The 17,013-nt window shown below is 55.1% G+C and overlaps 44 non-coding genes across 44 annotated transcripts; all 44 read right to left on the reverse strand.

Annotated features, from left to right (window-relative positions):
* Positions 1-350: 350 nt before the first annotated feature.
* TRNAP-CGG (transfer RNA proline (anticodon CGG)) lies at positions 351-422 on the reverse strand. The gene has a single exon. It is a non-coding gene; the product is annotated as a tRNA-Pro (tRNA).
* Positions 423-561: 139 nt separating this feature from the next.
* Positions 562-633, reverse strand: TRNAP-AGG (transfer RNA proline (anticodon AGG)). Its single transcript has one exon. It is a non-coding gene; the product is annotated as a tRNA-Pro (tRNA).
* Positions 634-1,028: 395 nt separating this feature from the next.
* TRNAP-UGG (transfer RNA proline (anticodon UGG)) lies at positions 1,029-1,100 on the reverse strand. Its single transcript has one exon. It is a non-coding gene; the product is annotated as a tRNA-Pro (tRNA).
* A 410-nt stretch (positions 1,101-1,510) lies between these two features.
* On the reverse strand, positions 1,511-1,582 carry TRNAP-CGG (transfer RNA proline (anticodon CGG)). The gene has a single exon. It is a non-coding gene; the product is annotated as a tRNA-Pro (tRNA).
* A 139-nt stretch (positions 1,583-1,721) lies between these two features.
* Positions 1,722-1,793, reverse strand: TRNAP-AGG (transfer RNA proline (anticodon AGG)). The gene has a single exon. It is a non-coding gene; the product is annotated as a tRNA-Pro (tRNA).
* A 395-nt stretch (positions 1,794-2,188) lies between these two features.
* TRNAP-UGG (transfer RNA proline (anticodon UGG)) lies at positions 2,189-2,260 on the reverse strand. The gene has a single exon. It is a non-coding gene; the product is annotated as a tRNA-Pro (tRNA).
* A 410-nt stretch (positions 2,261-2,670) lies between these two features.
* TRNAP-CGG (transfer RNA proline (anticodon CGG)) lies at positions 2,671-2,742 on the reverse strand. The gene has a single exon. It is a non-coding gene; the product is annotated as a tRNA-Pro (tRNA).
* A 139-nt stretch (positions 2,743-2,881) lies between these two features.
* Positions 2,882-2,953, reverse strand: TRNAP-AGG (transfer RNA proline (anticodon AGG)). The gene has a single exon. It is a non-coding gene; the product is annotated as a tRNA-Pro (tRNA).
* A 395-nt stretch (positions 2,954-3,348) lies between these two features.
* On the reverse strand, positions 3,349-3,420 carry TRNAP-UGG (transfer RNA proline (anticodon UGG)). The gene has a single exon. It is a non-coding gene; the product is annotated as a tRNA-Pro (tRNA).
* Positions 3,421-3,830: 410 nt separating this feature from the next.
* TRNAP-CGG (transfer RNA proline (anticodon CGG)) lies at positions 3,831-3,902 on the reverse strand. The gene has a single exon. It is a non-coding gene; the product is annotated as a tRNA-Pro (tRNA).
* A 139-nt stretch (positions 3,903-4,041) lies between these two features.
* TRNAP-AGG (transfer RNA proline (anticodon AGG)) lies at positions 4,042-4,113 on the reverse strand. Its single transcript has one exon. It is a non-coding gene; the product is annotated as a tRNA-Pro (tRNA).
* A 395-nt stretch (positions 4,114-4,508) lies between these two features.
* On the reverse strand, positions 4,509-4,580 carry TRNAP-UGG (transfer RNA proline (anticodon UGG)). Its single transcript has one exon. It is a non-coding gene; the product is annotated as a tRNA-Pro (tRNA).
* A 410-nt stretch (positions 4,581-4,990) lies between these two features.
* TRNAP-CGG (transfer RNA proline (anticodon CGG)) lies at positions 4,991-5,062 on the reverse strand. The gene has a single exon. It is a non-coding gene; the product is annotated as a tRNA-Pro (tRNA).
* Positions 5,063-5,201: 139 nt separating this feature from the next.
* On the reverse strand, positions 5,202-5,273 carry TRNAP-AGG (transfer RNA proline (anticodon AGG)). The gene has a single exon. It is a non-coding gene; the product is annotated as a tRNA-Pro (tRNA).
* A 395-nt stretch (positions 5,274-5,668) lies between these two features.
* On the reverse strand, positions 5,669-5,740 carry TRNAP-UGG (transfer RNA proline (anticodon UGG)). Its single transcript has one exon. It is a non-coding gene; the product is annotated as a tRNA-Pro (tRNA).
* Positions 5,741-6,150: 410 nt separating this feature from the next.
* On the reverse strand, positions 6,151-6,222 carry TRNAP-CGG (transfer RNA proline (anticodon CGG)). Its single transcript has one exon. It is a non-coding gene; the product is annotated as a tRNA-Pro (tRNA).
* Positions 6,223-6,361: 139 nt separating this feature from the next.
* Positions 6,362-6,433, reverse strand: TRNAP-AGG (transfer RNA proline (anticodon AGG)). The gene has a single exon. It is a non-coding gene; the product is annotated as a tRNA-Pro (tRNA).
* Positions 6,434-6,828: 395 nt separating this feature from the next.
* TRNAP-UGG (transfer RNA proline (anticodon UGG)) lies at positions 6,829-6,900 on the reverse strand. The gene has a single exon. It is a non-coding gene; the product is annotated as a tRNA-Pro (tRNA).
* Positions 6,901-7,310: 410 nt separating this feature from the next.
* On the reverse strand, positions 7,311-7,382 carry TRNAP-CGG (transfer RNA proline (anticodon CGG)). The gene has a single exon. It is a non-coding gene; the product is annotated as a tRNA-Pro (tRNA).
* Positions 7,383-7,521: 139 nt separating this feature from the next.
* On the reverse strand, positions 7,522-7,593 carry TRNAP-AGG (transfer RNA proline (anticodon AGG)). The gene has a single exon. It is a non-coding gene; the product is annotated as a tRNA-Pro (tRNA).
* A 395-nt stretch (positions 7,594-7,988) lies between these two features.
* TRNAP-UGG (transfer RNA proline (anticodon UGG)) lies at positions 7,989-8,060 on the reverse strand. The gene has a single exon. It is a non-coding gene; the product is annotated as a tRNA-Pro (tRNA).
* Positions 8,061-8,470: 410 nt separating this feature from the next.
* Positions 8,471-8,542, reverse strand: TRNAP-CGG (transfer RNA proline (anticodon CGG)). The gene has a single exon. It is a non-coding gene; the product is annotated as a tRNA-Pro (tRNA).
* Positions 8,543-8,681: 139 nt separating this feature from the next.
* Positions 8,682-8,753, reverse strand: TRNAP-AGG (transfer RNA proline (anticodon AGG)). Its single transcript has one exon. It is a non-coding gene; the product is annotated as a tRNA-Pro (tRNA).
* Positions 8,754-9,148: 395 nt separating this feature from the next.
* On the reverse strand, positions 9,149-9,220 carry TRNAP-UGG (transfer RNA proline (anticodon UGG)). The gene has a single exon. It is a non-coding gene; the product is annotated as a tRNA-Pro (tRNA).
* A 410-nt stretch (positions 9,221-9,630) lies between these two features.
* TRNAP-CGG (transfer RNA proline (anticodon CGG)) lies at positions 9,631-9,702 on the reverse strand. Its single transcript has one exon. It is a non-coding gene; the product is annotated as a tRNA-Pro (tRNA).
* A 139-nt stretch (positions 9,703-9,841) lies between these two features.
* On the reverse strand, positions 9,842-9,913 carry TRNAP-AGG (transfer RNA proline (anticodon AGG)). Its single transcript has one exon. It is a non-coding gene; the product is annotated as a tRNA-Pro (tRNA).
* Positions 9,914-10,308: 395 nt separating this feature from the next.
* TRNAP-UGG (transfer RNA proline (anticodon UGG)) lies at positions 10,309-10,380 on the reverse strand. Its single transcript has one exon. It is a non-coding gene; the product is annotated as a tRNA-Pro (tRNA).
* Positions 10,381-10,790: 410 nt separating this feature from the next.
* On the reverse strand, positions 10,791-10,862 carry TRNAP-CGG (transfer RNA proline (anticodon CGG)). The gene has a single exon. It is a non-coding gene; the product is annotated as a tRNA-Pro (tRNA).
* A 139-nt stretch (positions 10,863-11,001) lies between these two features.
* Positions 11,002-11,073, reverse strand: TRNAP-AGG (transfer RNA proline (anticodon AGG)). Its single transcript has one exon. It is a non-coding gene; the product is annotated as a tRNA-Pro (tRNA).
* Positions 11,074-11,468: 395 nt separating this feature from the next.
* Positions 11,469-11,540, reverse strand: TRNAP-UGG (transfer RNA proline (anticodon UGG)). Its single transcript has one exon. It is a non-coding gene; the product is annotated as a tRNA-Pro (tRNA).
* A 410-nt stretch (positions 11,541-11,950) lies between these two features.
* Positions 11,951-12,022, reverse strand: TRNAP-CGG (transfer RNA proline (anticodon CGG)). The gene has a single exon. It is a non-coding gene; the product is annotated as a tRNA-Pro (tRNA).
* A 139-nt stretch (positions 12,023-12,161) lies between these two features.
* On the reverse strand, positions 12,162-12,233 carry TRNAP-AGG (transfer RNA proline (anticodon AGG)). Its single transcript has one exon. It is a non-coding gene; the product is annotated as a tRNA-Pro (tRNA).
* A 395-nt stretch (positions 12,234-12,628) lies between these two features.
* On the reverse strand, positions 12,629-12,700 carry TRNAP-UGG (transfer RNA proline (anticodon UGG)). The gene has a single exon. It is a non-coding gene; the product is annotated as a tRNA-Pro (tRNA).
* Positions 12,701-13,110: 410 nt separating this feature from the next.
* On the reverse strand, positions 13,111-13,182 carry TRNAP-CGG (transfer RNA proline (anticodon CGG)). The gene has a single exon. It is a non-coding gene; the product is annotated as a tRNA-Pro (tRNA).
* A 139-nt stretch (positions 13,183-13,321) lies between these two features.
* On the reverse strand, positions 13,322-13,393 carry TRNAP-AGG (transfer RNA proline (anticodon AGG)). The gene has a single exon. It is a non-coding gene; the product is annotated as a tRNA-Pro (tRNA).
* A 395-nt stretch (positions 13,394-13,788) lies between these two features.
* Positions 13,789-13,860, reverse strand: TRNAP-UGG (transfer RNA proline (anticodon UGG)). Its single transcript has one exon. It is a non-coding gene; the product is annotated as a tRNA-Pro (tRNA).
* Positions 13,861-14,270: 410 nt separating this feature from the next.
* Positions 14,271-14,342, reverse strand: TRNAP-CGG (transfer RNA proline (anticodon CGG)). Its single transcript has one exon. It is a non-coding gene; the product is annotated as a tRNA-Pro (tRNA).
* Positions 14,343-14,481: 139 nt separating this feature from the next.
* Positions 14,482-14,553, reverse strand: TRNAP-AGG (transfer RNA proline (anticodon AGG)). The gene has a single exon. It is a non-coding gene; the product is annotated as a tRNA-Pro (tRNA).
* Positions 14,554-14,948: 395 nt separating this feature from the next.
* On the reverse strand, positions 14,949-15,020 carry TRNAP-UGG (transfer RNA proline (anticodon UGG)). Its single transcript has one exon. It is a non-coding gene; the product is annotated as a tRNA-Pro (tRNA).
* A 410-nt stretch (positions 15,021-15,430) lies between these two features.
* TRNAP-CGG (transfer RNA proline (anticodon CGG)) lies at positions 15,431-15,502 on the reverse strand. Its single transcript has one exon. It is a non-coding gene; the product is annotated as a tRNA-Pro (tRNA).
* A 139-nt stretch (positions 15,503-15,641) lies between these two features.
* TRNAP-AGG (transfer RNA proline (anticodon AGG)) lies at positions 15,642-15,713 on the reverse strand. The gene has a single exon. It is a non-coding gene; the product is annotated as a tRNA-Pro (tRNA).
* Positions 15,714-16,108: 395 nt separating this feature from the next.
* Positions 16,109-16,180, reverse strand: TRNAP-UGG (transfer RNA proline (anticodon UGG)). Its single transcript has one exon. It is a non-coding gene; the product is annotated as a tRNA-Pro (tRNA).
* Positions 16,181-16,590: 410 nt separating this feature from the next.
* On the reverse strand, positions 16,591-16,662 carry TRNAP-CGG (transfer RNA proline (anticodon CGG)). The gene has a single exon. It is a non-coding gene; the product is annotated as a tRNA-Pro (tRNA).
* A 139-nt stretch (positions 16,663-16,801) lies between these two features.
* Positions 16,802-16,873, reverse strand: TRNAP-AGG (transfer RNA proline (anticodon AGG)). The gene has a single exon. It is a non-coding gene; the product is annotated as a tRNA-Pro (tRNA).
* Positions 16,874-17,013: the final 140 nt, after the last annotated feature.

Genomic DNA, 17,013 nt, shown 5'->3' on the forward strand with positions numbered 1-17,013 from the left:
AGCAAGCGCAAGATCTGACAGCAGTGTCAGAAAAGGCAGGAGGAGTAGAGAGCAGCCGAGTGACAGAAACAGAAGAGGAACCAAGCCGTGAAAATGGGGAGCCCGCCAAAGACCTCTGGCACCTTACGGGAGAAGCAGAGCCATAGCAGTGCATGAGCTAAGAAAGAGCTTCCTCGGAAGGCTCACAGAGTTCCACTTGCAAAAGGCTCCGAGGTGGCGTAAAGATAACCCTCGTTGAGAAGCACCGCCGCGTGCATGACGCAGAGCCAAGCGCCCTTGAGTAAGACCGTTGCAAAAGCATACTGGCACAGATGGGGAGAGAGAGAGCTATGCCAAGCACGCACCAGGCAGGGCTCGTCCGGGATTTGAACCCGGGACCTCTCGCACCCGAAGCGAGAATCATACCCCTAGACCAACGAGCCAACGTTTTGACCAAGCCGTGCACTGGCGTCGATACTCTCACATTTGTCGGCTTGGTCAGCCGCAGAGGACGGTGTGCTTTAGTTAAAGGGAGGCGAGAAAAAGAAGAGCGCTCAGGCTCGCCCTCAGACAGAGAGAGCAGGGCTCGTCCGGGATTTGAACCCGGGACCTCTCGCACCCTAAGCGAGAATCATACCCCTAGACCAACGAGCCAACGACGGAGCTGTTGCGTTCCAATTTTCCTGGCATAAACAGCTGTGTCGCTTGAAGCGCCTGCCTGGCACCTCCAGAGAAAAGCTTGGCTCTCGCATGGAACATCCGCAGAGAAGTCCATGAGAGACGATGGAGAATTTGACCAAAAATGTGTTTTTGAAGCGGAAGAGCTGGGGAAAAAAGGAGATACGCGTGGGCTCAAAATCTGCACCCTGTGCATGCAACAAGCAATCTAAGGCCAGCCGAGGAGAGGGGGAGGGCAGTGGGAGGGCAAGCAAGAGGGAACATACCGCCTTCCCAGTAGTGAGTTCCAAGAAAAATCAATTCAACAGATTGGCAGCCATTGAGAGAAGCACGTCAGGCATCAGATCGGCAGCAAAGGTTTCCGTAAGCAAGGGCTCGTCCGGGATTTGAACCCGGGACCTCTCGCACCCAAAGCGAGAATCATACCCCTAGACCAACGAGCCAGTGACGGAGAAAGCGGCCACGAGGCGCCTTGCTCACTCTCACAATTTGGCACAGGATGCAGCAAGCGCAAGATCTGACAGCAGTGTCAGAAAAGGCAGGAGGAGTAGAGAGCAGCCGAGTGACAGAAACAGAAGAGGAACCAAGCCGTGAAAATGGGGAGCCCGCCAAAGACCTCTGGCACCTTACGGGAGAAGCAGAGCCATAGCAGTGCATGAGCTAAGAAAGAGCTTCCTCGGAAGGCTCACAGAGTTCCACTTGCAAAAGGCTCCGAGGTGGCGTAAAGATAACCCTCGTTGAGAAGCACCGCCGCGTGCATGACGCAGAGCCAAGCGCCCTTGAGTAAGACCGTTGCAAAAGCATACTGGCACAGATGGGGAGAGAGAGAGCTATGCCAAGCACGCACCAGGCAGGGCTCGTCCGGGATTTGAACCCGGGACCTCTCGCACCCGAAGCGAGAATCATACCCCTAGACCAACGAGCCAACGTTTTGACCAAGCCGTGCACTGGCGTCGATACTCTCACATTTGTCGGCTTGGTCAGCCGCAGAGGACGGTGTGCTTTAGTTAAAGGGAGGCGAGAAAAAGAAGAGCGCTCAGGCTCGCCCTCAGACAGAGAGAGCAGGGCTCGTCCGGGATTTGAACCCGGGACCTCTCGCACCCTAAGCGAGAATCATACCCCTAGACCAACGAGCCAACGACGGAACTGTTGCGTTCCAATTTTCCTGGCATAAACAGCTGTGTCGCTTGAAGCGCCTGCCTGGCACCTCCAGAGAAAAGCTTGGCTCTCGCATGGAACATCCGCAGAGAAGTCCATGAGAGACGATGGAGAATTTGACCAAAAATGTGTTTTTGAAGCGGAAGAGCTGGGGAAAAAAGGAGATACGCGTGGGCTCAAAATCTGCACCCTGTGCATGCAACAAGCAATCTAAGGCCAGCCGAGGAGAGGGGGAGGGCAGTGGGAGGGCAAGCAAGAGGGAACATACCGCCTTCCCAGTAGTGAGTTCCAAGAAAAATCAATTCAACAGATTGGCAGCCATTGAGAGAAGCACGTCAGGCATCAGATCGGCAGCAAAGGTTTCCATAAGCAAGGGCTCGTCCGGGATTTGAACCCGGGACCTCTCGCACCCAAAGCGAGAATCATACCCCTAGACCAACGAGCCAGTGACGGAGAAAGCGGCCACGAGGCGCCTTGCTCACTCTCACAATTTGGCACAGGATGCAGCAAGCGCAAGATCTGACAGCAGTGTCAGAAAAGGCAGGAGGAGTAGAGAGCAGCCGAGTGACAGAAACAGAAGAGGAACCAAGCCGTGAAAATGGGGAGCCCGCCAAAGACCTCTGGCACCTTACGGGAGAAGCAGAGCCATAGCAGTGCATGAGCTAAGAAAGAGCTTCCTCGGAAGGCTCACAGAGTTCCACTTGCAAAAGGCTCCGAGGTGGCGTAAAGATAACCCTCGTTGAGAAGCACCGCCGCGTGCATGACGCAGAGCCAAGCGCCCTTGAGTAAGACCGTTGCAAAAGCATACTGGCACAGATGGGGAGAGAGAGAGCTATGCCAAGCACGCACCAGGCAGGGCTCGTCCGGGATTTGAACCCGGGACCTCTCGCACCCGAAGCGAGAATCATACCCCTAGACCAACGAGCCAACGTTTTGACCAAGCCGTGCACTGGCGTCGATACTCTCACATTTGTCGGCTTGGTCAGCCGCAGAGGACGGTGTGCTTTAGTTAAAGGGAGGCGAGAAAAAGAAGAGCGCTCAGGCTCGCCCTCAGACAGAGAGAGCAGGGCTCGTCCGGGATTTGAACCCGGGACCTCTCGCACCCTAAGCGAGAATCATACCCCTAGACCAACGAGCCAACGACGGAACTGTTGCGTTCCAATTTTCCTGGCATAAACAGCTGTGTCGCTTGAAGCGCCTGCCTGGCACCTCCAGAGAAAAGCTTGGCTCTCGCATGGAACATCCGCAGAGAAGTCCATGAGAGACGATGGAGAATTTGACCAAAAATGTGTTTTTGAAGCGGAAGAGCTGGGGAAAAAAGGAGATACGCGTGGGCTCAAAATCTGCACCCTGTGCATGCAACAAGCAATCTAAGGCCAGCCGAGGAGAGGGGGAGGGCAGTGGGAGGGCAAGCAAGAGGGAACATACCGCCTTCCCAGTAGTGAGTTCCAAGAAAAATCAATTCAACAGATTGGCAGCCATTGAGAGAAGCACGTCAGGCATCAGATCGGCAGCAAAGGTTTCCGTAAGCAAGGGCTCGTCCGGGATTTGAACCCGGGACCTCTCGCACCCAAAGCGAGAATCATACCCCTAGACCAACGAGCCAGTGACGGAGAAAGCGGCCACGAGGCGCCTTGCTCACTCTCACAATTTGGCACAGGATGCAGCAAGCGCAAGATCTGACAGCAGTGTCAGAAAAGGCAGGAGGAGTAGAGAGCAGCCGAGTGACAGAAACAGAAGAGGAACCAAGCCGTGAAAATGGGGAGCCCGCCAAAGACCTCTGGCACCTTACGGGAGAAGCAGAGCCATAGCAGTGCATGAGCTAAGAAAGAGCTTCCTCGGAAGGCTCACAGAGTTCCACTTGCAAAAGGCTCCGAGGTGGCGTAAAGATAACCCTCGTTGAGAAGCACCGCCGCGTGCATGACGCAGAGCCAAGCGCCCTTGAGTAAGACCGTTGCAAAAGCATACTGGCACAGATGGGGAGAGAGAGAGCTATGCCAAGCACGCACCAGGCAGGGCTCGTCCGGGATTTGAACCCGGGACCTCTCGCACCCGAAGCGAGAATCATACCCCTAGACCAACGAGCCAACGTTTTGACCAAGCCGTGCACTGGCGTCGATACTCTCACATTTGTCGGCTTGGTCAGCCGCAGAGGACGGTGTGCTTTAGTTAAAGGGAGGCGAGAAAAAGAAGAGCGCTCAGGCTCGCCCTCAGACAGAGAGAGCAGGGCTCGTCCGGGATTTGAACCCGGGACCTCTCGCACCCTAAGCGAGAATCATACCCCTAGACCAACGAGCCAACGACGGAACTGTTGCGTTCCAATTTTCCTGGCATAAACAGCTGTGTCGCTTGAAGCGCCTGCCTGGCACCTCCAGAGAAAAGCTTGGCTCTCGCATGGAACATCCGCAGAGAAGTCCATGAGAGACGATGGAGAATTTGACCAAAAATGTGTTTTTGAAGCGGAAGAGCTGGGGAAAAAAGGAGATACGCGTGGGCTCAAAATCTGCACCCTGTGCATGCAACAAGCAATCTAAGGCCAGCCGAGGAGAGGGGGAGGGCAGTGGGAGGGCAAGCAAGAGGGAACATACCGCCTTCCCAGTAGTGAGTTCCAAGAAAAATCAATTCAACAGATTGGCAGCCATTGAGAGAAGCACGTCAGGCATCAGATCGGCAGCAAAGGTTTCCGTAAGCAAGGGCTCGTCCGGGATTTGAACCCGGGACCTCTCGCACCCAAAGCGAGAATCATACCCCTAGACCAACGAGCCAGTGACGGAGAAAGGGGCCACGAGGCGCCTTGCTCACTCTCACAATTTGGCACAGGATGCAGCAAGCGCAAGATCTGACAGCAGTGTCAGAAAAGGCAGGAGGAGTAGAGAGCAGCCGAGTGACAGAAACAGAAGAGGAACCAAGCCGTGAAAATGGGGAGCCCGCCAAAGACCTCTGGCACCTTACGGGAGAAGCAGAGCCATAGCAGTGCATGAGCTAAGAAAGAGCTTCCTCGGAAGGCTCACAGAGTTCCACTTGCAAAAGGCTCCGAGGTGGCGTAAAGATAACCCTCGTTGAGAAGCACCGCCGCGTGCATGACGCAGAGCCAAGCGCCCTTGAGTAAGACCGTTGCAAAAGCATACTGGCACAGATGGGGAGAGAGAGAGCTATGCCAAGCACGCACCAGGCAGGGCTCGTCCGGGATTTGAACCCGGGACCTCTCGCACCCGAAGCGAGAATCATACCCCTAGACCAACGAGCCAACGTTTTGACCAAGCCGTGCACTGGCGTCGATACTCTCACATTTGTCGGCTTGGTCAGCCGCAGAGGACGGTGTGCTTTAGTTAAAGGGAGGCGAGAAAAAGAAGAGCGCTCAGGCTCGCCCTCAGACAGAGAGAGCAGGGCTCGTCCGGGATTTGAACCCGGGACCTCTCGCACCCTAAGCGAGAATCATACCCCTAGACCAACGAGCCAACGACGGAACTGTTGCGTTCCAATTTTCCTGGCATAAACAGCTGTGTCGCTTGAAGCGCCTGCCTGGCACCTCCAGAGAAAAGCTTGGCTCTCGCATGGAACATCCGCAGAGAAGTCCATGAGAGACGATGGAGAATTTGACCAAAAATGTGTTTTTGAAGCGGAAGAGCTGGGGAAAAAAGGAGATACGCGTGGGCTCAAAATCTGCACCCTGTGCATGCAACAAGCAATCTAAGGCCAGCCGAGGAGAGGGGGAGGGCAGTGGGAGGGCAAGCAAGAGGGAACATACCGCCTTCCCAGTAGTGAGTTCCAAGAAAAATCAATTCAACAGATTGGCAGCCATTGAGAGAAGCACGTCAGGCATCAGATCGGCAGCAAAGGTTTCCGTAAGCAAGGGCTCGTCCGGGATTTGAACCCGGGACCTCTCGCACCCAAAGCGAGAATCATACCCCTAGACCAACGAGCCAGTGACGGAGAAAGCGGCCACGAGGCGCCTTGCTCACTCTCACAATTTGGCACAGGATGCAGCAAGCGCAAGATCTGACAGCAGTGTCAGAAAAGGCAGGAGGAGTAGAGAGCAGCCGAGTGACAGAAACAGAAGAGGAACCAAGCCGTGAAAATGGGGAGCCCGCCAAAGACCTCTGGCACCTTACGGGAGAAGCAGAGCCATAGCAGTGCATGAGCTAAGAAAGAGCTTCCTCGGAAGGCTCACAGAGTTCCACTTGCAAAAGGCTCCGAGGTGGCGTAAAGATAACCCTCGTTGAGAAGCACCGCCGCGTGCATGACGCAGAGCCAAGCGCCCTTGAGTAAGACCGTTGCAAAAGCATACTGGCACAGATGGGGAGAGAGAGAGCTATGCCAAGCACGCACCAGGCAGGGCTCGTCCGGGATTTGAACCCGGGACCTCTCGCACCCGAAGCGAGAATCATACCCCTAGACCAACGAGCCAACGTTTTGACCAAGCCGTGCACTGGCGTCGATACTCTCACATTTGTCGGCTTGGTCAGCCGCAGAGGACGGTGTGCTTTAGTTAAAGGGAGGCGAGAAAAAGAAGAGCGCTCAGGCTCGCCCTCAGACAGAGAGAGCAGGGCTCGTCCGGGATTTGAACCCGGGACCTCTCGCACCCTAAGCGAGAATCATACCCCTAGACCAACGAGCCAACGACGGAACTGTTGCGTTCCAATTTTCCTGGCATAAACAGCTGTGTCGCTTGAAGCGCCTGCCTGGCACCTCCAGAGAAAAGCTTGGCTCTCGCATGGAACATCCGCAGAGAAGTCCATGAGAGACGATGGAGAATTTGACCAAAAATGTGTTTTTGAAGCGGAAGAGCTGGGGAAAAAAGGAGATACGCGTGGGCTCAAAATCTGCACCCTGTGCATGCAACAAGCAATCTAAGGCCAGCCGAGGAGAGGGGGAGGGCAGTGGGAGGGCAAGCAAGAGGGAACATACCGCCTTCCCAGTAGTGAGTTCCAAGAAAAATCAATTCAACAGATTGGCAGCCATTGAGAGAAGCACGTCAGGCATCAGATCGGCAGCAAAGGTTTCCGTAAGCAAGGGCTCGTCCGGGATTTGAACCCGGGACCTCTTGCACCCAAAGCGAGAATCATACCCCTAGACCAACGAGCCAGTGACGGAGAAAGCGGCCACGAGGCGCCTTGCTCACTCTCACAATTTGGCACAGGATGCAGCAAGCGCAAGATCTGACAGCAGTGTCAGAAAAGGCAGGAGGAGTAGAGAGCAGCCGAGTGACAGAAACAGAAGAGGAACCAAGCCGTGAAAATGGGGAGCCCGCCAAAGACCTCTGGCACCTTACGGGAGAAGCAGAGCCATAGCAGTGCATGAGCTAAGAAAGAGCTTCCTCGGAAGGCTCACAGAGTTCCACTTGCAAAAGGCTCCGAGGTGGCGTAAAGATAACCCTCGTTGAGAAGCACCGCCGCGTGCATGACGCAGAGCCAAGCGCCCTTGAGTAAGACCGTTGCAAAAGCATACTGGCACAGATGGGGAGAGAGAGAGCTATGCCAAGCACGCACCAGGCAGGGCTCGTCCGGGATTTGAACCCGGGACCTCTCGCACCCGAAGCGAGAATCATACCCCTAGACCAACGAGCCAACGTTTTGACCAAGCCGTGCACTGGCGTCGATACTCTCACATTTGTCGGCTTGGTCAGCCGCAGAGGACGGTGTGCTTTAGTTAAAGGGAGGCGAGAAAAAGAAGAGCGCTCAGGCTCGCCCTCAGACAGAGAGAGCAGGGCTCGTCCGGGATTTGAACCCGGGACCTCTCGCACCCTAAGCGAGAATCATACCCCTAGACCAACGAGCCAACGACGGAACTGTTGCGTTCCAATTTTCCTGGCATAAACAGCTGTGTCGCTTGAAGCGCCTGCCTGGCACCTCCAGAGAAAAGCTTGGCTCTCGCATGGAACATCCGCAGAGAAGTCCATGAGAGACGATGGAGAATTTGACCAAAAATGTGTTTTTGAAGCGGAAGAGCTGGGGAAAAAAGGAGATACGCGTGGGCTCAAAATCTGCACCCTGTGCATGCAACAAGCAATCTAAGGCCAGCCGAGGAGAGGGGGAGGGCAGTGGGAGGGCAAGCAAGAGGGAACATACCGCCTTCCCAGTAGTGAGTTCCAAGAAAAATCAATTCAACAGATTGGCAGCCATTGAGAGAAGCACGTCAGGCATCAGATCGGCAGCAAAGGTTTCCGTAAGCAAGGGCTCGTCCGGGATTTGAACCCGGGACCTCTCGCACCCAAAGCGAGAATCATACCCCTAGACCAACGAGCCAGTGACGGAGAAAGCGGCCACGAGGCGCCTTGCTCACTCTCACAATTTGGCACAGGATGCAGCAAGCGCAAGATCTGACAGCAGTGTCAGAAAAGGCAGGAGGAGTAGAGAGCAGCCGAGTGACAGAAACAGAAGAGGAACCAAGCCGTGAAAATGGGGAGCCCGCCAAAGACCTCTGGCACCTTACGGGAGAAGCAGAGCCATAGCAGTGCATGAGCTAAGAAAGAGCTTCCTCGGAAGGCTCACAGAGTTCCACTTGCAAAAGGCTCCGAGGTGGCGTAAAGATAACCCTCGTTGAGAAGCACCGCCGCGTGCATGACGCAGAGCCAAGCGCCCTTGAGTAAGACCGTTGCAAAAGCATACTGGCACAGATGGGGAGAGAGAGAGCTATGCCAAGCACGCACCAGGCAGGGCTCGTCCGGGATTTGAACCCGGGACCTCTCGCACCCGAAGCGAGAATCATACCCCTAGACCAACGAGCCAACGTTTTGACCAAGCCGTGCACTGGCGTCGATACTCTCACATTTGTCGGCTTGGTCAGCCGCAGAGGACGGTGTGCTTTAGTTAAAGGGAGGCGAGAAAAAGAAGAGCGCTCAGGCTCGCCCTCAGACAGAGAGAGCAGGGCTCGTCCGGGATTTGAACCCGGGACCTCTCGCACCCTAAGCGAGAATCATACCCCTAGACCAACGAGCCAACGACGGAACTGTTGCGTTCCAATTTTCCTGGCATAAACAGCTGTGTCGCTTGAAGCGCCTGCCTGGCACCTCCAGAGAAAAGCTTGGCTCTCGCATGGAACATCCGCAGAGAAGTCCATGAGAGACGATGGAGAATTTGACCAAAAATGTGTTTTTGAAGCGGAAGAGCTGGGGAAAAAAGGAGATACGCGTGGGCTCAAAATCTGCACCCTGTGCATGCAACAAGCAATCTAAGGCCAGCCGAGGAGAGGGGGAGGGCAGTGGGAGGGCAAGCAAGAGGGAACATACCGCCTTCCCAGTAGTGAGTTCCAAGAAAAATCAATTCAACAGATTGGCAGCCATTGAGAGAAGCACGTCAGGCATCAGATCGGCAGCAAAGGTTTCCGTAAGCAAGGGCTCGTCCGGGATTTGAACCCGGGACCTCTCGCACCCAAAGCGAGAATCATACCCCTAGACCAACGAGCCAGTGACGGAGAAAGTGGCCACGAGGCGCCTTGCTCACTCTCACAATTTGGCACAGGATGCAGCAAGCGCAAGATCTGACAGCAGTGTCAGAAAAGGCAGGAGGAGTAGAGAGCAGCCGAGTGACAGAAACAGAAGAGGAACCAAGCCGTGAAAATGGGGAGCCCGCCAAAGACCTCTGGCACCTTACGGGAGAAGCAGAGCCATAGCAGTGCATGAGCTAAGAAAGAGCTTCCTCGGAAGGCTCACAGAGTTCCACTTGCAAAAGGCTCCGAGGTGGCGTAAAGATAACCCTCGTTGAGAAGCACCGCCGCGTGCATGACGCAGAGCCAAGCGCCCTTGAGTAAGACCGTTGCAAAAGCATACTGGCACAGATGGGGAGAGAGAGAGCTATGCCAAGCACGCACCAGGCAGGGCTCGTCCGGGATTTGAACCCGGGACCTCTCGCACCCGAAGCGAGAATCATACCCCTAGACCAACGAGCCAACGTTTTGACCAAGCCGTGCACTGGCGTCGATACTCTCACATTTGTCGGCTTGGTCAGCCGCAGAGGACGGTGTGCTTTAGTTAAAGGGAGGCGAGAAAAAGAAGAGCGCTCAGGCTCGCCCTCAGACAGAGAGAGCAGGGCTCGTCCGGGATTTGAACCCGGGACCTCTCGCACCCTAAGCGAGAATCATACCCCTAGACCAACGAGCCAACGACGGAACTGTTGCGTTCCAATTTTCCTGGCATAAACAGCTGTGTCGCTTGAAGCGCCTGCCTGGCACCTCCAGAGAAAAGCTTGGCTCTCGCATGGAACATCCGCAGAGAAGTCCATGAGAGACGATGGAGAATTTGACCAAAAATGTGTTTTTGAAGCGGAAGAGCTGGGGAAAAAAGGAGATACGCGTGGGCTCAAAATCTGCACCCTGTGCATGCAACAAGCAATCTAAGGCCAGCCGAGGAGAGGGGGAGGGCAGTGGGAGGGCAAGCAAGAGGGAACATACCGCCTTCCCAGTAGTGAGTTCCAAGAAAAATCAATTCAACAGATTGGCAGCCATTGAGAGAAGCACGTCAGGCATCAGATCGGCAGCAAAGGTTTCCGTAAGCAAGGGCTCGTCCGGGATTTGAACCCGGGACCTCTTGCACCCAAAGCGAGAATCATACCCCTAGACCAACGAGCCAGTGACGGAGAAAGCGGCCACGAGGCGCCTTGCTCACTCTCACAATTTGGCACAGGATGCAGCAAGCGCAAGATCTGACAGCAGTGTCAGAAAAGGCAGGAGGAGTAGAGAGCAGCCGAGTGACAGAAACAGAAGAGGAACCAAGCCGTGAAAATGGGGAGCCCGCCAAAGACCTCTGGCACCTTACGGGAGAAGCAGAGCCATAGCAGTGCATGAGCTAAGAAAGAGCTTCCTCGGAAGGCTCACAGAGTTCCACTTGCAAAAGGCTCCGAGGTGGCGTAAAGATAACCCTCGTTGAGAAGCACCGCCGCGTGCATGACGCAGAGCCAAGCGCCCTTGAGTAAGACCGTTGCAAAAGCATACTGGCACAGATGGGGAGAGAGAGAGCTATGCCAAGCACGCACCAGGCAGGGCTCGTCCGGGATTTGAACCCGGGACCTCTCGCACCCGAAGCGAGAATCATACCCCTAGACCAACGAGCCAACGTTTTGACCAAGCCGTGCACTGGCGTCGATACTCTCACATTTGTCGGCTTGGTCAGCCGCAGAGGACGGTGTGCTTTAGTTAAAGGGAGGCGAGAAAAAGAAGAGCGCTCAGGCTCGCCCTCAGACAGAGAGAGCAGGGCTCGTCCGGGATTTGAACCCGGGACCTCTCGCACCCTAAGCGAGAATCATACCCCTAGACCAACGAGCCAACGACGGAACTGTTGCGTTCCAATTTTCCTGGCATAAACAGCTGTGTCGCTTGAAGCGCCTGCCTGGCACCTCCAGAGAAAAGCTTGGCTCTCGCATGGAACATCCGCAGAGAAGTCCATGAGAGACGATGGAGAATTTGACCAAAAATGTGTTTTTGAAGCGGAAGAGCTGGGGAAAAAAGGAGATACGCGTGGGCTCAAAATCTGCACCCTGTGCATGCAACAAGCAATCTAAGGCCAGCCGAGGAGAGGGGGAGGGCAGTGGGAGGGCAAGCAAGAGGGAACATACCGCCTTCCCAGTAGTGAGTTCCAAGAAAAATCAATTCAACAGATTGGCAGCCATTGAGAGAAGCACGTCAGGCATCAGATCGGCAGCAAAGGTTTCCGTAAGCAAGGGCTCGTCCGGGATTTGAACCCGGGACCTCTCGCACCCAAAGCGAGAATCATACCCCTAGACCAACGAGCCAGTGACGGAGAAAGCGGCCACGAGGCGCCTTGCTCACTCTCACAATTTGGCACAGGATGCAGCAAGCGCAAGATCTGACAGCAGTGTCAGAAAAGGCAGGAGGAGTAGAGAGCAGCCGAGTGACAGAAACAGAAGAGGAACCAAGCCGTGAAAATGGGGAGCCCGCCAAAGACCTCTGGCACCTTACGGGAGAAGCAGAGCCATAGCAGTGCATGAGCTAAGAAAGAGCTTCCTCGGAAGGCTCACAGAGTTCCACTTGCAAAAGGCTCCGAGGTGGCGTAAAGATAACCCTCGTTGAGAAGCACCGCCGCGTGCATGACGCAGAGCCAAGCGCCCTTGAGTAAGACCGTTGCAAAAGCATACTGGCACAGATGGGGAGAGAGAGAGCTATGCCAAGCACGCACCAGGCAGGGCTCGTCCGGGATTTGAACCCGGGACCTCTCGCACCCGAAGCGAGAATCATACCCCTAGACCAACGAGCCAACGTTTTGACCAAGCCGTGCACTGGCGTCGATACTCTCACATTTGTCGGCTTGGTCAGCCGCAGAGGACGGTGTGCTTTAGTTAAAGGGAGGCGAGAAAAAGAAGAGCGCTCAGGCTCGCCCTCAGACAGAGAGAGCAGGGCTCGTCCGGGATTTGAACCCGGGACCTCTCGCACCCTAAGCGAGAATCATACCCCTAGACCAACGAGCCAACGACGGAACTGTTGCGTTCCAATTTTCCTGGCATAAACAGCTGTGTCGCTTGAAGCGCCTGCCTGGCACCTCCAGAGAAAAGCTTGGCTCTCGCATGGAACATCCGCAGAGAAGTCCATGAGAGACGATGGAGAATTTGACCAAAAATGTGTTTTTGAAGCGGAAGAGCTGGGGAAAAAAGGAGATACGCGTGGGCTCAAAATCTGCACCCTGTGCATGCAACAAGCAATCTAAGGCCAGCCGAGGAGAGGGGGAGGGCAGTGGGAGGGCAAGCAAGAGGGAACATACCGCCTTCCCAGTAGTGAGTTCCAAGAAAAATCAATTCAACAGATTGGCAGCCATTGAGAGAAGCACGTCAGGCATCAGATCGGCAGCAAAGGTTTCCGTAAGCAAGGGCTCGTCCGGGATTTGAACCCGGGACCTCTCGCACCCAAAGCGAGAATCATACCCCTAGACCAACGAGCCAGTGACGGAGAAAGCGGCCACGAGGCGCCTTGCTCACTCTCACAATTTGGCACAGGATGCAGCAAGCGCAAGATCTGACAGCAGTGTCAGAAAAGGCAGGAGGAGTAGAGAGCAGCCGAGTGACAGAAACAGAAGAGGAACCAAGCCGTGAAAATGGGGAGCCCGCCAAAGACCTCTGGCACCTTACGGGAGAAGCAGAGCCATAGCAGTGCATGAGCTAAGAAAGAGCTTCCTCGGAAGGCTCACAGAGTTCCACTTGCAAAAGGCTCCGAGGTGGCGTAAAGATAACCCTCGTTGAGAAGCACCGCCGCGTGCATGACGCAGAGCCAAGCGCCCTTGAGTAAGACCGTTGCAAAAGCATACTGGCACAGATGGGGAGAGAGAGAGCTATGCCAAGCACGCACCAGGCAGGGCTCGTCCGGGATTTGAACCCGGGACCTCTCGCACCCGAAGCGAGAATCATACCCCTAGACCAACGAGCCAACGTTTTGACCAAGCCGTGCACTGGCGTCGATACTCTCACATTTGTCGGCTTGGTCAGCCGCAGAGGACGGTGTGCTTTAGTTAAAGGGAGGCGAGAAAAAGAAGAGCGCTCAGGCTCGCCCTCAGACAGAGAGAGCAGGGCTCGTCCGGGATTTGAACCCGGGACCTCTCGCACCCTAAGCGAGAATCATACCCCTAGACCAACGAGCCAACGACGGAACTGTTGCGTTCCAATTTTCCTGGCATAAACAGCTGTGTCGCTTGAAGCGCCTGCCTGGCACCTCCAGAGAAAAGCTTGGCTCTCGCATGGAACATCCGCAGAGAAGTCCATGAGAGACGATGGAGAATTTGACCAAAAATGTGTTTTTGAAGCGGAAGAGCTGGGGAAAAAAGGAGATACGCGTGGGCTCAAAATCTGCACCCTGTGCATGCAACAAGCAATCTAAGGCCAGCCGAGGAGAGGGGGAGGGCAGTGGGAGGGCAAGCAAGAGGGAACATACCGCCTTCCCAGTAGTGAGTTCCAAGAAAAATCAATTCAACAGATTGGCAGCCATTGAGAGAAGCACGTCAGGCATCAGATCGGCAGCAAAGGTTTCCGTAAGCAAGGGCTCGTCCGGGATTTGAACCCGGGACCTCTCGCACCCAAAGCGAGAATCATACCCCTAGACCAACGAGCCAGTGACGGAGAAAGCGGCCACGAGGCGCCTTGCTCACTCTCACAATTTGGCACAGGATGCAGCAAGCGCAAGATCTGACAGCAGTGTCAGAAAAGGCAGGAGGAGTAGAGAGCAGCCGAGTGACAGAAACAGAAGAGGAACCAAGCCGTGAAAATGGGGAGCCCGCCAAAGACCTCTGGCACCTTACGGGAGAAGCAGAGCCATAGCAGTGCATGAGCTAAGAAAGAGCTTCCTCGGAAGGCTCACAGAGTTCCACTTGCAAAAGGCTCCGAGGTGGCGTAAAGATAACCCTCGTTGAGAAGCACCGCCGCGTGCATGACGCAGAGCCAAGCGCCCTTGAGTAAGACCGTTGCAAAAGCATACTGGCACAGATGGGGAGAGAGAGAGCTATGCCAAGCACGCACCAGGCAGGGCTCGTCCGGGATTTGAACCCGGGACCTCTCGCACCCGAAGCGAGAATCATACCCCTAGACCAACGAGCCAACGTTTTGACCAAGCCGTGCACTGGCGTCGATACTCTCACATTTGTCGGCTTGGTCAGCCGCAGAGGACGGTGTGCTTTAGTTAAAGGGAGGCGAGAAAAAGAAGAGCGCTCAGGCTCGCCCTCAGACAGAGAGAGCAGGGCTCGTCCGGGATTTGAACCCGGGACCTCTCGCACCCTAAGCGAGAATCATACCCCTAGACCAACGAGCCAACGACGGAACTGTTGCGTTCCAATTTTCCTGGCATAAACAGCTGTGTCGCTTGAAGCGCCTGCCTGGCACCTCCAGAGAAAAGCTTGGCTCTCGCATGGAACATCCGCAGAGAAGTCCATGAGAGACGATGGAGAATTTGACCAAAAATGTGTTTTTGAAGCGGAAGAGCTGGGGAAAAAAGGAGATACGCGTGGGCTCAAAATCTGCACCCTGTGCATGCAACAAGCAATCTAAGGCCAGCCGAGGAGAGGGGGAGGGCAGTGGGAGGGCAAGCAAGAGGGAACATACCGCCTTCCCAGTAGTGAGTTCCAAGAAAAATCAATTCAACAGATTGGCAGCCATTGAGAGAAGCACGTCAGGCATCAGATCGGCAGCAAAGGTTTCCATAAGCAAGGGCTCGTCCGGGATTTGAACCCGGGACCTCTCGCACCCAAAGCGAGAATCATACCCCTAGACCAACGAGCCAGTGACGGAGAAAGCGGCCACGAGGCGCCTTGCTCACTCTCACAATTTGGCACAGGATGCAGCAAGCGCAAGATCTGACAGCAGTGTCAGAAAAGGCAGGAGGAGTAGAGAGCAGCCGAGTGACAGAAACAGAAGAGGAACCAAGCCGTGAAAATGGGGAGCCCGCCAAAGACCTCTGGCACCTTACGGGAGAAGCAGAGCCATAGCAGTGCATGAGCTAAGAAAGAGCTTCCTCGGAAGGCTCACAGAGTTCCACTTGCAAAAGGCTCCGAGGTGGCGTAAAGATAACCCTCGTTGAGAAGCACCGCCGCGTGCATGACGCAGAGCCAAGCGCCCTTGAGTAAGACCGTTGCAAAAGCATACTGGCACAGATGGGGAGAGAGAGAGCTATGCCAAGCACGCACCAGGCAGGGCTCGTCCGGGATTTGAACCCGGGACCTCTCGCACCCGAAGCGAGAATCATACCCCTAGACCAACGAGCCAACGTTTTGACCAAGCCGTGCACTGGCGTCGATACTCTCACATTTGTCGGCTTGGTCAGCCGCAGAGGACGGTGTGCTTTAGTTAAAGGGAGGCGAGAAAAAGAAGAGCGCTCAGGCTCGCCCTCAGACAGAGAGAGCAGGGCTCGTCCGGGATTTGAACCCGGGACCTCTCGCACCCTAAGCGAGAATCATACCCCTAGACCAACGAGCCAACGACGGAACTGTTGCGTTCCAATTTTCCTGGCATAAACAGCTGTGTCGCTTGAAGCGCCTGCCTGGCACCTCCAGAGAAAAGCTTGGCTCTCGCATGGAACATCCGCAGAGAAGTCCATGAGAGACGATGGAGAATTTGACCAAAAATGTGTTTTTGAAGCGGAAGAGCTGGGGAAAAAAGGAGATACGCGTGGGCTCAAAATCTGCACCCTGTGCATGCAACAAGCAATCTAAGGCCAGCCGAGGAGAGGGGGAGGGCAGTGGGAGGGCAAGCAAGAGGGAACATACCGCCTTCCCAGTAGTGAGTTCCAAGAAAAATCAATTCAACAGATTGGCAGCCATTGAGAGAAGCACGTCAGGCATCAGATCGGCAGCAAAGGTTTCCGTAAGCAAGGGCTCGTCCGGGATTTGAACCCGGGACCTCTCGCACCCAAAGCGAGAATCATACCCCTAGACCAACGAGCCAGTGACGGAGAAAGCGGCCACGAGGCGCCTTGCTCACTCTCACAATTTGGCACAGGATGCAGCAAGCGCAAGATCTGACAGCAGTGTCAGAAAAGGCAGGAGGAGTAGAGAGCAGCCGAGTGACAGAAACAGAAGAGGAACCAAGCCGTGAAAATGGGGAGCCCGCCAAAGACCTCTGGCACCTTACGGGAGAAGCAGAGCCATAGCAGTGCATGAGCTAAGAAAGAGCTTCCTCGGAAGGCTCACAGAGTTCCACTTGCAAAAGGCTCCGAGGTGGCGTAAAGATAACCCTCGTTGAGAAGCACCGCCGCGTGCATGACGCAGAGCCAAGCGCCCTTGAGTAAGACCGTTGCAAAAGCATACTGGCACAGATGGGGAGAGAGAGAGCTATGCCAAGCACGCACCAGGCAGGGCTCGTCCGGGATTTGAACCCGGGACCTCTCGCACCCGAAGCGAGAATCATACCCCTAGACCAACGAGCCAACGTTTTGACCAAGCCGTGCACTGGCGTCGATACTCTCACATTTGTCGGCTTGGTCAGCCGCAGAGGACGGTGTGCTTTAGTTAAAGGGAGGCGAGAAAAAGAAGAGCGCTCAGGCTCGCCCTCAGACAGAGAGAGCAGGGCTCGTCCGGGATTTGAACCCGGGACCTCTCGCACCCTAAGCGAGAATCATACCCCTAGACCAACGAGCCAACGACGGAACTGTTGCGTTCCAATTTTCCTGGCATAAACAGCTGTGTCGCTTGAAGCGCCTGCCTGGCACCTCCAGAGAAAAGCTTGGCTCTCGCATGGAACATCCGCAGAGAAGTCCATGAGAGACGATGGAGAATTT

This window comes from Phyllobates terribilis, unplaced genomic scaffold (assembly GCF_046119375.1).
Source record: "Phyllobates terribilis strain yellow unplaced genomic scaffold, ASM4611937v1 Scaffold_9309__1_contigs__length_17012, whole genome shotgun sequence".
NCBI lineage: Eukaryota > Metazoa > Chordata > Amphibia > Anura > Dendrobatidae > Phyllobates > Phyllobates terribilis.